This window comes from Callorhinus ursinus, unplaced genomic scaffold (genome assembly GCF_003265705.2).
Source record: "Callorhinus ursinus isolate GAN/ISIS: 27379988/994484 unplaced genomic scaffold, GSC_fseal_2.0 scaffold24, whole genome shotgun sequence".
Classification (NCBI taxonomy): Eukaryota; Metazoa; Chordata; class Mammalia; order Carnivora; family Otariidae; genus Callorhinus; species Callorhinus ursinus.
In genome coordinates this window covers 2991927-3005994 of record NW_027397086.1, presented here as the reverse complement: position 1 = coordinate 3005994, position 14068 = coordinate 2991927, and the positions used below count along the sequence as shown (strand labels likewise).

Genomic DNA, 14068 nt, shown 5'->3' with positions numbered 1-14068 from the left:
TAAAGTTCATATTCTCTCCTGTTCCTCCCCAACTTGTCCTTCAAAGCCCAGTTTTCCCAGAAGCCTTTGCCCCCTTTCCAGCGCAGAGTCCCCAGTGGCAGGTGTCCCCAGAGCAATTTCTGTCTGTGTCACTGAGCCTGGTGCCTGGTCATGTGCACTGTGGCCCCTGGACCCTCGGCGCCCCAGGCAGAGGGGAGCCCAGGCCAGAGGAAGGCAGGGACTCTGCTGGGATAGAGCCAGCATTCTGTGCTCATTCACTGGTGAGAATTGAGCACACTAATTGAGCACCTACTGTGTGCCAGACACTGAGAATGAGACAGCCTCCAGGAACCCCCCCCCCATGGGGGTGAGGGAGAGGCAGACAAGTGAACTGGCCACCTTGACTCGGGGGTCATCGGGGCTGGGATCAGCGGGGGTGGGGGGCTGACCCAGCTGGAGAGTCAGGAGGCTTCGGGAAGAAGTGACATCCAAACTGAGGCTGGTGCCTGGAGGGAGGCATGTGAGTGGGGCGCCTTCCAGGCAGAGGGGGCGTGAGGCAAGTGGGGCCCTCAGGAGACGATGTGGGTCATGGTCATGGTCATGAGTCCCTCTGGGTGCCAGTGCTGACAAAGGTGAACAAAAAAAGCTGGTCCTTGACACTCCCCCACCCCATTACATCCCAGTGCTGGATGGAGAAGAGCAAACATCCACCAAGTAATCAAAGAAAAAAACGAGATCATCAGAGAGGGGAAGAGTGAGTGCAGCCACTGAATTGGGCAGGTGGGGAGAGGAAGATGAAGTGGCAGCCCGGAGCTGGGGCTTTCTCCCAGGGTTGGTGGGAGCCGCGGAGGCTGGAGCAGGGAGCAGCAGGAGTGCAGAGCCTTTTCCACGACTCCGAGCGCCCGATGCAGCAGGAGGAAAGACCCAAGGCAGGGCTGATGGAGTATCCAGGCAAGGGATAGTGGCTTGGGTCAGGCTGGCGGCCATGGGACTGAGACAGGAGAAGAGGGTGGATCTGATAATGCTCTAGGAGGTGACGGGACAGGTGTGAGGATTATAGCTGGGAGGGTTGGGGATGAGGCTGACCTCGGATTTCTAGACCAGGCCTTGGGGTGACAATGATGCCATTTGCTGGCATGGAGAGCCTAGGGACGTTGATGAGCTCAGCTTGAGCTTGTCCAGGGTCAGGTGCAGGAGACAATCTTCGTGGGAAGCATCCAAGACCAGGGCGGAGGCGGGGCCTGCAGCCGTCGGGGTGGTTGGGGGAGCAGCCCGAGGGTCCTGCCAGATTCTGCCTTTCTCAAAGGAAAATTTATGTCATTCATCCCTTCTGGTGTTTCTGACTCATCCCAGAGCGTCTGCAACATAAAACATTCTAGAATCTTGAAGACTTTTCCTCCGAGTTTTCCGAGTCCTTCAAAGTGCCCTTCCTTGCTCACACATTCCTTCCATTGGGACGTATGGGTCAAAGGCTCCGATTCAGGAAGGAGAGAGGCTGTTTCTCCTGATCCAGTTGGAAGCGATGCTTGGGGTGGAGACTGTGGGGTCTTGAGTCATGGTCCTCGTGGGTGGAGGGCTGCAGGGGGGGGTCTCTGGTTATTCTCTTTGAGGGGCATTCCTTACCTCCTTGGGGTGGGAGCTCTGGGTCTGTTTGGCCCTATCACTGGGGCTGGGCAGGGACCCAGCTGGGCTCTGTCGCCTGATGGAGAGAGGGATGTGTGTGTGTGTGTGTGTGTGTGTGTGTGAGAGAGAGAGAGAGAGAGAGAGAGAGAGAGGGAGAGGGAGAGGGACAGAGAGAGAGAGAGAGACAGAGCGCCCGCCTGAAACCTAATTGTCCGCTGTCTAATCCGTCAGCCTGAGGACAGCTTGTCAGCCCCTCCCAGGCAGGCTGATAAATGCCGACCGAGCCCCCCTGCGCCAGAGCTGCCTTAATTGGTATCAGGACGTGTCTGGACTCCATCCTCCCGGCCCCTGCCTTCCTCCCCTCCTGCTGCAGCCTCCAGCCTGCAGGCCTCCACCCCCACCAGGGCTCACCTGCTGCCACAGCCCCAGGAGGAGGGTGTGAGGCCAGTAACAGCATTTATGTGGCACCTACTGTGTGCCCAGCCTATGCTGACAAACCCTCTGGCCGCCCTCATGCAGCCCTGCAAGCTGGGGCTCACTCTCCTTCCTGTCTGCACCCACAGGATCTGTTTCCCGAGCCCTCTGTGTGCCTGTCCCCCTCTCCCCGCCGCCGCCCTGAGGCTGGGTGCTGGGGACCCACAACAGGTGAGATAGACAAGGACGCCTGCCCCCAGCGAGGAAGGGGCTTATTCCCGGACAATTGGCCTGGTAGGGCTTGCCCATTTTAGGAAGTTCAGAGAGGTTCGGCAACCTGCCCAAGATCACACAGCTAGAAAAGAAGGCAGAGAGAGCCAGGTTGCCTTCCAAACAATCACAGGACTAGGTCATGATCTCGGGGTCCTGGGATCGAGCCCCACATGGAGCTCCCTGCTTCTCCCTCTCCCTCTGCTGCTCCCCCTGCTCGTGCATACTCTCACTCTCTCTTGCTCCCTCTGTCTCTCAAATAAATAAATAAAATCTTTAAAAAACAAAACAATCACACGGCTGGTTCTCAATGTCGTGTGAGTCTGAATCACTGGGGGGTTCGAGTTAGAAACTCAAACGTCTCCCCCTGAGATTCTGGATGGGCATCTGGTGCCCTGAGAATCTGCATGGACACAAAGCCCTCCAGTGAGTAGGCCACTTGGGACCCGGAAGAAGATTGTTTTTCCGCTCCCCACGCTGATAGAAAATCAGGAAGGAGGAAGCTTGTGGGACAGAGGTGATGTTCCCCTCACTCATTCAACCAGCACTTACTGAGCAATTGCCTGGTGCCGGGCCTTCTTCTGGATGTTGGCAGGTGTGGCCACATGCTTTGCAGGGCCCTCTGCAAAAGAAAAATTAGAGCTCCCTTGTTCAAAATGTGTTAAGAATTTGAAGACGGTGACCACAGACCATGAAACCAAGCTGGGGCCCCGAGTCACTGGCAGGTTGCTCTCCCGCGAAGCCAGCCCTGGTGCTGGAGGATGGGGCAGGGACAGCCAAAGCAACGAGCCTGAGCCCTGATCTTGACCTGGCCCCCGTCCCTTAGCTGGGATCCTGACATTAATAAAGGGTCTGAACACCTAAAGTTCTTTTGTAAGATGATGGTAAATTCATTTGGAGGCAAAACCTGACCTCACCTGACGGGAAGGTATGTCTCGTTTTATTTATTCCCCTTGATGTGAACATTTGTACATTTCATTGCAGAGTTATCAATGGATATGACTGTGGAAGCTGCCCAGGCTCTGCCAGGGTGGTACCTAATATTTACTGTATGCACCATATTGCTCCACTAAAGGGAATCACTGGGAGTTTCCCGACACCTCTGGCCCAGGGGTTTAGGAGAAGAGATTTGGATTCACACAAGACCTGTATGGACACCCCGTACAGGATGATCGCCATGCACGCCAATGTTTTTGAGGTATAATTGACATACAACAGCATGATAGTTTCAGGTATACAACATAATGATCTGCTATTTGTATATATTCCATGTTTTTCTGCATCATCGAAAGATGAGGATCTGGCAATGACCCCAGTCCCTGCCCTGCCTGTTCCTTGGGTGGTGGACAGCGGTTTGGTGCTAGAAAGGGTGCTCACTGATGAGACCCAGGGAGATGTGAGGTCAAGCAACAGAGCAGTTTTCTGTTTTTCTTTTCTTTCCTTTTATTTTTAAAAGATCTTATTTTTAAGCAATCTCTGCACCCAACGTGGGGCTCGAACTTACAAGCCCAAGATCAAGAGCCGCACGCTCTACCGACTGAGCCAGCCAGGCACCCCCACAGAGCAGTTTTCTTAAAAAGAGAAGAGAAAAGAGCTTTATTGATTATACATGTAATGTATGCTCATCATCATCAGAAAAGTAATACAAAAGAAGAAAGTAGCAGCAACCTGAAATCTACCCCCTCCACAGTAACTACTATTGGCGTTTCTGTGGCTACCCTGCCTTCCAGATTTTTCTAGAGATATCCTTTCCCCCGCAAGAAAGATGGGTTTCACCACCCAGTATTTTGCAACCTGCATTTTTCCCCATCACTGAACAGTACGCAGTGGCCATCTTCCCACGTCTGAGTCATGGCTTTTCAGGGAGACAGGGAAACAGTAAACATGACCCAGTAATGGTAACCAGCTCAAACAACCCCCTTGTTGCGCACTGCTTGATTCCAGTGTTTTCATTAATGGGTACCTCCCCCCAGTGGCATCCTTGTGCACACACTGGCCTGTCTCCTTAGGTCAGATCCATAGATGGGGAACCCTTGGGTCCACGCAGGGTGGGGACATCCCTCACGTTGTAGATGCTGTGATTGCCAACACCATAGTCCCTGCCCCCGCTCATCTATTCCAAAGAACCATTCTCTGCTTATCAGGAAGAGGGGCCCATCCAGGCCAGGTAGAGGGTCCTGCTAGTGCAGAGCCCCCAAGCCCTGCAGGGAAGGCAGGAAGCCAGGAGGGGCACCTCATCAGCACTGCCATCAGGGTCCTTTGGCCATCTTTACATGGCCCCTCTTCTGGGGCCTCCCCCCTGCCTCCACTCACCATCCCCAGCCCCCATGGAGGCCCATAGGCTGCCGCCCCCAGCGGGGCCTCTGGTTCTCTCTTCTCAGACGGGGATAAAGGCTGGACCCCAGGCCCCCACAAACCCTAATCACTTGAGCTGTCTCCTGATTTGCATGTCCTTAAGGCGCCTTGATTAATAGCCCTTCCTAGGATCTTCTCTGCTCCAACCACGAGGGCTCTGATTGCAAAGTGGCCTCAACTCCTTTAAAAATAAGACCTATCCTCCCTAATGCAAGGGGAGCCCATGCTTCCCTGAACAGTAAGAGATCTGGAGGCGTCTCTCAGGAGCCCCGTGGACACGGACACATTGGAACCCTCTGGAAGGAATCAGGCCATTTCTCTACCCCGGCAGGCCAAAGCCTTTTCTCGGCACTGACGTGAGCTCTCACGGCAGATGTTGGGAGTGGACGTCACCTGACCCGTCACAGAAAGGAGTGGAAGCTCAGGAAGGGCAAGCTCCTTGCTCACGGTCCCCCAGCCAGGGAGGGATTTGAACTCAACACTGTCTGATGCCACCCAGACCTAAGCTGACACTCTTCCCCGCCTTGTTAGAAGCCGGCCGGGCCAGGGGCTGGCTGGAAGAAGCAGACACATTTAGCGAGGTGGCTGTAACGCTCGGTCCTGATGAAGCCGGGCCTCACCCTGAGAAGAGAACCAAATAGCCCCTTGCTGTACCCGCCGTGTTATGTTTTCATATGGGGGGGGGGCGGGGGGGCCGGGTCTTGCTGCAACAGTTGTGGGACCTTCCCGGCATGATGCAGGGTCCCGTGGGCACAGTGGTCCCCACGCCTTTCCTGTTCCCCGGGCGAATCCTAGTGGGCATTCTGGTCCGCACCACGTGTGTGAGCCCAGAACACAGCCCCGGGATTCCGCTCGCTCTCTGTGGCCTGGAACGCTCTCCCGGGATGACTGCGGGCAGGATGGTCCCCGGGGCGGCAGGGCATGGAGACCTGGCTGCATTCTGCCCTGCCCTGCCCTGCCCTTGGCCGCCGAGCCTCTCCCTCTCCTGCAGGTCTCCCTCCTCGCTGGTGCTGAGTGGCAGGAGCTGCAAGGTTTAAAATGCTGTGAGTGTAGCACCCTCGGCTCCTTTTATCTCCTTGGTTGAGCAGTTTCTCAACCCGCTGCCTCCACCATCACTCTCCCCTGGGGGTCCTCTCCCTCCTGCTGGCTGGGTCGGCAGGGTCTCCTGAGCCTTTGGCAGGGCCCCTGGGAGTGGGGGCCTGGATGCTAGGAGGGCCTGCTCTCTCTGGCCATCTCGGGGTTTGCTGGGCTGAGTGTGGCTGTCCCTGGCAGGGACCTGCTAGGCCCCTGGGCCTTGGAGCAGGTGCGCACACGTGGTCCACTGACCTCAGCTGGGAACACGGTGTGCTCAGGGCTGCACCTTCCTGGGGAGCTGTAACAAGCTGTTCCCACTCCTTTGGAGACACCTCCACGGGGCGGCGAGCAGGCAGCTGGAAGCACAGCGCGGGGCTGGGAATGTTCTCCAGTGCCAGGCCCTTGGGGCCCGAAGTGCAGGCACCCAGAAGGGTGGCCCCTGGCCCATCGGCCCCTACTATTGCTACTGGCTCCTAGCAGGGGCAGCCCCTCCTCTCTGCTTTTCTTCTCCCAGCTGAGCCTGGGTGCACAAGTGAATTGAGGGATTCTTGGGCACATCCCCAAAGCTTTTGGGTCTCAAAGACTAACACAATTTCCAAAGAAAACTTGGAGGATTGATGGGGTGATGCCAGTTTTAAATTTTGCTAGGGAAGAGTGTTAATGAGAACAGACAAAACAAAGAAACACATGCATTGAACATCCCACCATTGGGGCGCCCGATGATGGCATGTCCCCATCCCATCGCACCCGGCCTGCTCAGTCGGTAGAGCACGTGACTCTTGATCTTGGGGTCGTGAGTGCGAGCCCCACGTTGGGTGTAGAGATTATAAATAGATAAACTTATAAGAAATCCCATGAAATGAAATAAATTATATTTTAAAACCCCAAAAGTATGAAGGACATAATCTTAGAATGAAGGAATGTCCTCCTTCTAAGGGGCATTGGGAGACTTCACAGATGTTTCTTATGCTTTTAAGACCTGGGACAGGTTTGCCACAGATAGGCACCCAGCACTGGTCCCTAACGTAGTACTTCGGAACATCTCATGGTCATAATATGGCTGCTCCACCTCTGGCCATCATGTCCACATTCCAGGCAGGAGAAAGGCGGCAGGGTGAAGTATATTTTCCTTGAAACCTTTGCCTTTTAACTCTTGAAGGAAAACCTTCCCTCGGATCGTCTGCCTTCAGCTCATTGGCCAGAATTGGGTCACGTGTGCACCCCAGAGCTAGAAAGGGAGGCCGAGAAATTGAGTATTTTCACTTTCTGGACTCTATGGTAGGGAAAGGCCAGAAGGAAGGGGGTTGGAATGAGCATTTGCACATCTGGTTTTCTGGAAAGTCTCAGCTTTCATTTCATTTTATCCCTCCCTCAAGTCTGTGTGTGGAACCCAGGGCTCTCATGGCTGACGGTGGCCTCCAGCCCGCAGTTCCTTAAGCAGCTGCCGGCAGAGCCCAATTCAGCCTGGAATCCCAGGCCCCTCTGTAGATCCACGTTGGTCCCTAATTCAGGGGTACTAGTGTTGTCCCTGCCTATTTGGGGGTTTCTGGTTTGAAGAGCACCCCAAAATCAAGCCTCTTTTCAGAGCAAGTCCCCCAGATAGAGTTGCCACATAAAATATAGGCCATCTAGTTAAATGTGAATTTCAGAGTAACAACGTATTATTTTACTGTATCTGCATGGGATATACTTAAACTAAAATGTTCATTATTTATTCAAGGCACAAATTTAACTGAGTGTTCTGTATTTTTATTTGTTAAATCTGGCATCCTAACTCCCAGAGTGTCAGTGTCTATAGCTAGGAAGTATGAGGGAGAGGTCGCAAACTACCATGCTGTGTGGCTTTGGGAACGTTGTCTCCCTTCTCTGGGTTTCCCAGGCCCCATCTCCGGATGGGGGTCCCTTGAAGTTCCCACCGCAGCAGGGCCAGATCACTGTGAGGCACCCAAGGGAACCCAGGCAGCTTCCACTGATGAAGGAGGCACAGCATGGTCCAATTTGTCCTTGGTGTTCCTTTGCGTTGGGGGCGTATTGACCAGAAACTGAATTGATGTACTGTGAGGGCTGCTCTTGAATTGAATGGCACAAAATTGAGACTTTTATAGGTCAAAATGGGTGAACATTGGCACCTTCATACTGTTCAGCCTAATAGTTTTACACAGAGCGGGGAGATGGGGATCCTGGGACATCTCTGCCTTTAGGGGCAGAATGGGGTAAAATGGGTTTGAATCCCCACTCTGTGTCTTTCCAGCTAGCAGACCTTGGGCAAGTCCCTTCCCTATCGGAGCCTCAGCTTGTCTTCATCTGTAAAATGGGTACGCTGACGGTGAGGGTTCCACTAGGCATGCGTGCCAAGTACAGAGCTGAGCCCAGCAAGCCGGAGCAGCGTCTCCATCAACCTGCTACTCTCTGTAAACTATCTACCCTGCCCGTCCCCCAGTGGCAGCATCCCCAGGGAGGCACCAGCTTCGGGGCTTGTGTGCGGCGGAGTGTGGGCAGGGGTGCCCCACGTTGGCAGAGCGGGTCTGGAGACCAGCCTCACGCTCCAAGGCTCCTCGTCCCCTGCTGCCCCAGCATTGCCATGAGTCCCGTGGGCCAGAGCTCCCCATCGGTGCCCCCTGCGGGGCTGTGCCCACCTTCCACTTTGCGGGGAGCTGGTGTAACCCAGCCAGTGGGCACCCTGAGCGGACCTTGCTTCCAGATGTCATGTCAGTTGCCAGCTCCCCACGAATGACCACCTGGGGAGTGGGGCCCCACTAGCAGGCATCTGGGTGCACCTTTGTCCAGCCACCAGCACTACCCAGACGGCAGCGCAGGCCAGCAGCCAGAAAGCCAGGGAGTCACTTGGGCTTGTCTGTGAGCAGAGGTGGCCTCACAGGAGCGGGGAGCGCTCTCTGTCCCACCCCCACACCCCCTCAGACCTGCCAGATGGTGAGCCCTGACTGTCCCCCCTTTCCAGCTGCGTGCCACCCCCCGATGGGCCCCAGCTTTCAGCCCTGGGAAAGGGGGTGGTTATCAGCAGCCTCCTCACAGGTGAGGCCCCAGGAGTTGATGGACCCTCGCTCCGCCTGGCACTGGCTGGGTGCACCGGAGGCCTGTCCTGCGCAAGCCCCTCATTTTCCAGATGAGGAATCCAGACCCCCGAGAAGGCACCCCCTCCAGAGCTGGTCTGGCCCCTCAGCAGCCAGGACTCCTGGCAGCAGGACCTCTGGGGACCTGACAGCGGTGCCCACGAATCTGGGCAGGAAGTTAGAAGACAAGGCACCTGGAGCCGCAGGGGCTGGTGGGCTGGAGGGGTGGAAGGAGAGCAGTTAAGGCGGGGGAGCCTCAGCTCCTGCTGCATCAAAGCTGCCCCCACTCTAGGCCACCCAAAGGAAGGCAGCTCCTGCCAACTGAGAACCCCAGGACAACCCTCTCTCCTCCTGGCCCCCTGCCCCTCCCCTGTGCATTCCCTCCTCCCTCCCCTTCTCCCTCATCCCCACAGCTTTGCGGCTTCCCTCGGAGAACAGGCGGAGACCTCCGGGCTAGGTGTGTGCGGGTGCACTGTGCGGTGTGCACACGTGCGTGTGTGTGCTGTGTGCATGTGTGTGTGCGCGCGCACATGTGTTTGCGTGTCTTGCGCGTGAGCTTGCGCGCGCGTCTGTGCCTTTGCGCACATGTGCGTGTGTGTGTGTGTTCTGTGCGTGTGTGTGCGCACGTGTGCGTGCCCGTGCGCGGTGTGCAGGCGCGGGGAGGGGGCGGCCGGGGCTCGGGAGGGGATTTAAAGCGGCTTTCGCGCTGCCGGCGTGAGCGCTCCTGATAAACAGCCCGAGAGCCCGGAGCAGAGGCGCTGGCGGCGGCGGCGGGAGGCTGCGTATCAGAGCTCCTGGCAGCCTCGCAAAAAGCTGTCCCCGGCCCCGCGAGCCGCTCTAGCAGCCCACGGAGGGAGGGCGGGGGCGGGGGGAGGGGAAAAGTATTTGCTTCAGCCCTTAATCACGGAATTTGAAATCCCAGCGAGTCGGTGCCATTTATTTTCAGAGGCTGTCAAGGCTGGTTTCAGCATTTAAAAGAAAGGAGGATAAAAAACATTTGCATTTCTCTCTATTTCTCTCTCTCTCTCTCTCGCCTGCCGGCTCGCTGGGCGCTCTCCTCTCCCCCTCGCTCAGCGCCCCGCAGCAGAGCTGGGGCTGTGTGTCGGGGAAGGAGTGCCAGGGAGAGATTTTTCAGGGCGCTCTGGGCACCGGTGGGGTGGGGCCTGATTCTTGGGGGGCTCCGCATGGTGGAGGGTGGAGGTGGAGAGCCGGGCTTGGCCAGGGCTGCTGCACTGGGGGTGCTGGGGGCCGTCTGCAGGGCTTTCCTCAGTCACCCCAGAAAAGAGCCGTGGCCCCCGGATTTGCCCCAGCCCTGGGAGATCCCACCACCAGCCCCTCTTGGCCTCTGAGGTGGAAGTCTAGGATGTTGGGGCTGTGAGGGGAGCTAGGACCCCCCCCCCAGGGCAACTCCCTCCCTGCACAGATAACGGAAACCGAGGCTGGCATGGCCAAGGTCACCCTGGCAAAACCGGGACAAGGAGGGAAGCTAACTGTGTATCAAGCACGTGCTCCGTGCCAAGCACTGTGTGGGCCCCAAAGACAGCACTGGCCGGGGGCTGGTGCTGGCCACCAGGGCTTTGAGGGAGATGGACTCGAACGCAGGTCATGACACTGGCCGGCATGGTGACCTTGGCCCCCATCCCCTGTCCGACCTTCAGATGGAGCCCATGGTACCTCCTTCCAGGACCAAATCAGCACGCGCACTGCACGGCACTGGGCATGTGGGGGCAGCCCCATCGCTGGATTGCCTTCCAACACCACACCCACTCTCCTTGCCTGGTGTCTCTCCTTGCCTGGTGTCTCTCTTGCTCCTTGGGGATGACTTGAGGCTCAGTGGCCAGACCATTCTGTCCCTGAAGAGGCAGGCTGGGGCACAAACCCTCAGGGCCCCGGGCCAGGTCTGTTCCCCAGGGCCCCTCTCTGAGACTGATTCCTCATTGGTAAAATGAGACAAGTCGTCACCCAGCTACCGTTGGAGTGCAATGAGTTCATGCATTTGGAGCACTTATAGGTGCCACCCCCCATCATGATGATTACAGGCCCACCTGTCCCAGATTCTAGGCTTCTCAAGGCCAAGGCTCTGTGGTTCATGTCAGAAGGCCCCTTGGTCCCAACTTAGGGGAGCGATGTTAAAAGCGGTACGTAGGGCCCCAGTCGGGGCCTCAGGGAAGGAGGAAACAGCCCAGCCCTGCAGAGGAAGCTGCCCACTCTTGCCCAAAGCCAGGGTGCAGAGACTCAGGATACCCCGCTCCCTACCCACCCCCACCAACATGTGCTTATTTTTTTAATTACAAAAATGAAAGATCTTCATTGGTACAATACAGAAGGTATCGAGAAAATAGTAAAATTACCTCCCTCCCAACACCTCGCAATTCCACTCCCCAGATAATCAGTGCCAAGAGTTCAGGACAAAGTCTTCCAGATTTTTCTGTCAATACAAGCACATAGAAATCTTGTGTGGAAGTCGGGCAATGCTGCACATCCTGTTTGGCCATTTGTTTTCTTTTACGCACTGTGGTCTCCTTTCCAAGTTCTTTCTCATGGTATTTCCCTGTGCACGTGTTCCTGCGCACAGTCATCCGATCCCCAGGGGCTGGGCATCGAGGTTGTGTCCAGGCTTGTCCTCTGGGGGCTGCCGAGGAGAGCGGGCCTTCTATAGCAGGTGCTGTTACTGACATCAGAAGGACCACTGAACTGGATGAACACACAGGGAGCAGCCGGTGGTCGTGGGGGCTCCATCCCCTTCCAAAGGGAGAAGCTGGTTAGGGCTCTGCCAGGACCAGCTCTGGGGGGAGAGGTGGCCTCAGGGAAAGCAGGGACCCAGCCATCATCCCTCCAGGGGAAGGAAGCCCTCACCTGGCTACCCCAAGCCTGGGGATGTCAAGGCCTGGAGATGGGACCCAGCCTGGGCTGTCCTGGTCCTTCCGTGAGGAAGTGGGAATGTCTGTGTTCTGTAAGGGGAGGGATATCAGTAGCAAGCCGCTTCCTCTTGCCCGTCTACATCTTCCGTGGCCCCCGGGCTCTGGCTCTCTTTCCCCTCCAACCTGCCTCCCCATACCAGAGGGGTCCCCCAAACCTCACGTCCACACATGGAGCCTAAGTCAGCAGGGAGGTGGTGGTAGGAAGCCCAGAGCTCTGTCTGCAGCAAGGCAGGGCTTTTGTTCTCAGTTTTGTTGTTTGTGCATCAAAGGGAACATTCACAGTGTGGTTTTTGGAGACAGGCTGACCCGTGTTCAGTGACAGCTCAGAATCCTTGGACCCTCAGGTTCCTAACCATGCAAATGGGGATAACGGTGGCACCTGCTTCCCAGGATGGTTGTGAGGACTCAGGGAGGGGTCCACCAAAGCCTTCAGCCAGTTCCCCGACACACGAGGTCTCGTGATGGTTTGCTCTCATTTTATTATTTTTAAATTATTATTCCTAATAATGACATTTTCAACAATCTGAAGGCGGAGAAGACCTTCTCCAAATTGGATGTCAAGACCAGGAGAAAGCCTATAGTAGTGTGTGTGTGTGTGTGTGTGTGTGTGTGCGCGCGCGTGCGCGTGTGCGTGTGCGCTGTGTGTGATGAGTGTGTGCAGTATGTGTGGTGTGTGTTGTATTTATATGTGCGGTGTGTGTGTGTTCTATGTATGTTGGGGTGTCTTTTGGGCCCCCTGCCCCCGCCAGAGGCTCTCTCCCACTACCTCGGGCCCCTGGCCTGTCTCTTTCTCCCCGAGAATCACTGTCACACCTGAAGGACCGGCCTGTTGATCGGGGTGACCTGGGAATGCCCCAGGACGGCCCCAGGGAGCAGAAGAGACCCTGTTCTCTAACCAGTTCCCCAGGTGGCCCTACCCCACAGCCCCCTCGGGGTTCAGGCCTCATTCCCCCCCTCCCCCGGCTGGGTTTGGGTCCTGGGTCCCTCACCACTGGCTGTGGGAAGTTGCTTTCACCTCCCTGGGCCCCTGTTTCCCCATCTGTAAAACAAGGATAATAATAATAAGGTCATAAGATTGTTTAAGCCCCTCCTTCCCTCCCCCAAACAAGCAGACAAACAAACAAGCAGACCAAAAAATGCTCAAGCCTCCAGGCACTTGGAGCACGAAGGAACTTCTGCTAGAGGGTGATCAGCAGGGTAGCCAGCATTTGGGCTTCCAGGCTGGAGCTTCTCCATCTCTCCCTTCCCTCCAAGAGGAACTGTATTTATTCATGCAGACCCTCACCGCCCCGCTCCGCCCCCCTCAGCCCTGCATGGCTCTGGCAAGATTCCTAGATTTGCAGGGCAGGGTGGGCAGGGCAGAGCTGAGCAGAAAGGTAGGGTGTGGGTTCCCCAAGGAACAGGCTCTCCCAACACCCCGGCAGGGGTGCAGCCGACTCAGGACTCCCCACCCCAACTGAGAACTTGCCTGGCTAGCATCTGTGTCAGTCCCACGCACTGCTGAAGAGAAGAAGGAATAAGACCTATGTGTGTGGACCCTTAGAGTTTGTCGAAGTCCGTTCACAGTCTTGTTTACGATGCTAAGAAATGAACCAGTCTCCTCCCCTCTGTAGGCCTCAGTTTTCTTATCTATAAAATGGGGCTATGATAAGAAATCCCTGAGCTCAGGATGTGAAGCTGCTGACCCAAAGCTCCACACATAGTCAGTCTTAACCAGTGTTAACTAGCGTGGCAGATGGTGTCACTGTTTCCAGTAATTCCCTGCCCTAAAAAGGTCACACCTCGCCCCGCCCCAGGGTCAGTGACTCACAGCGCCTCCCTCTGGGCAGAGCATATATTTCCATGCCCATGGACATGGGGCTTGGCCACGTGACTCGCTCTGACCAATAAAATGTGAGCAGAGGTGCCCACATACCGGCGCCCCACAGAAGCTTGACCAGCTCTCCTGGGGATGTGCCAGCTCCCTAGCTCTTTTCTTTCTGGCAGCTTCCTTTCTACGGAGAGGCCGCACGCTCAGCCTGGATCCCAGCATGAGGTCGGCACGTGGAGTGGCATGGTGGGGCGGGGTGGGCAAACACACAGTAGACAACATTTAACCTGAATGAAAATAAACCCGAGCTAAGGTGCTCTGCCGATATTTCAGGGATGCTTGTTACGCAGCATGACCTGGCAAAATCTGACCCATACAGAAACCGACACCTAGAAATAACGGCCCCAGCAAATATGGAGCTCTGGCTCTAGGAGCAGGTGCCAGGTGGCAAGAAAACAGTTACTGAAGGTATTGTTGGTGACCATGTCATACAGCAGGGAACACTTGGAAATTCCTGCCTACAGATGACTCACAAGGCTGATCCTATACTG

The 14068-nt window shown here is 56.1% G+C and overlaps 1 long non-coding RNA gene across 1 annotated transcript; it reads right to left on the bottom strand.

Annotated features, from left to right (window-relative positions):
- Positions 1-11398: 11398 nt before the first annotated feature.
- Positions 11399-12715, bottom strand: LOC141374948 (uncharacterized). The gene is made up of 3 exons (XR_012382168.1): positions 12697-12715; positions 11643-11737; positions 11399-11528 (listed from the first exon to the last, which is right to left on the bottom strand). It is a non-coding gene; the product is annotated as an uncharacterized lncRNA (long non-coding RNA).
- Between the last annotated feature and the right edge of the window lie 1353 nt (positions 12716-14068).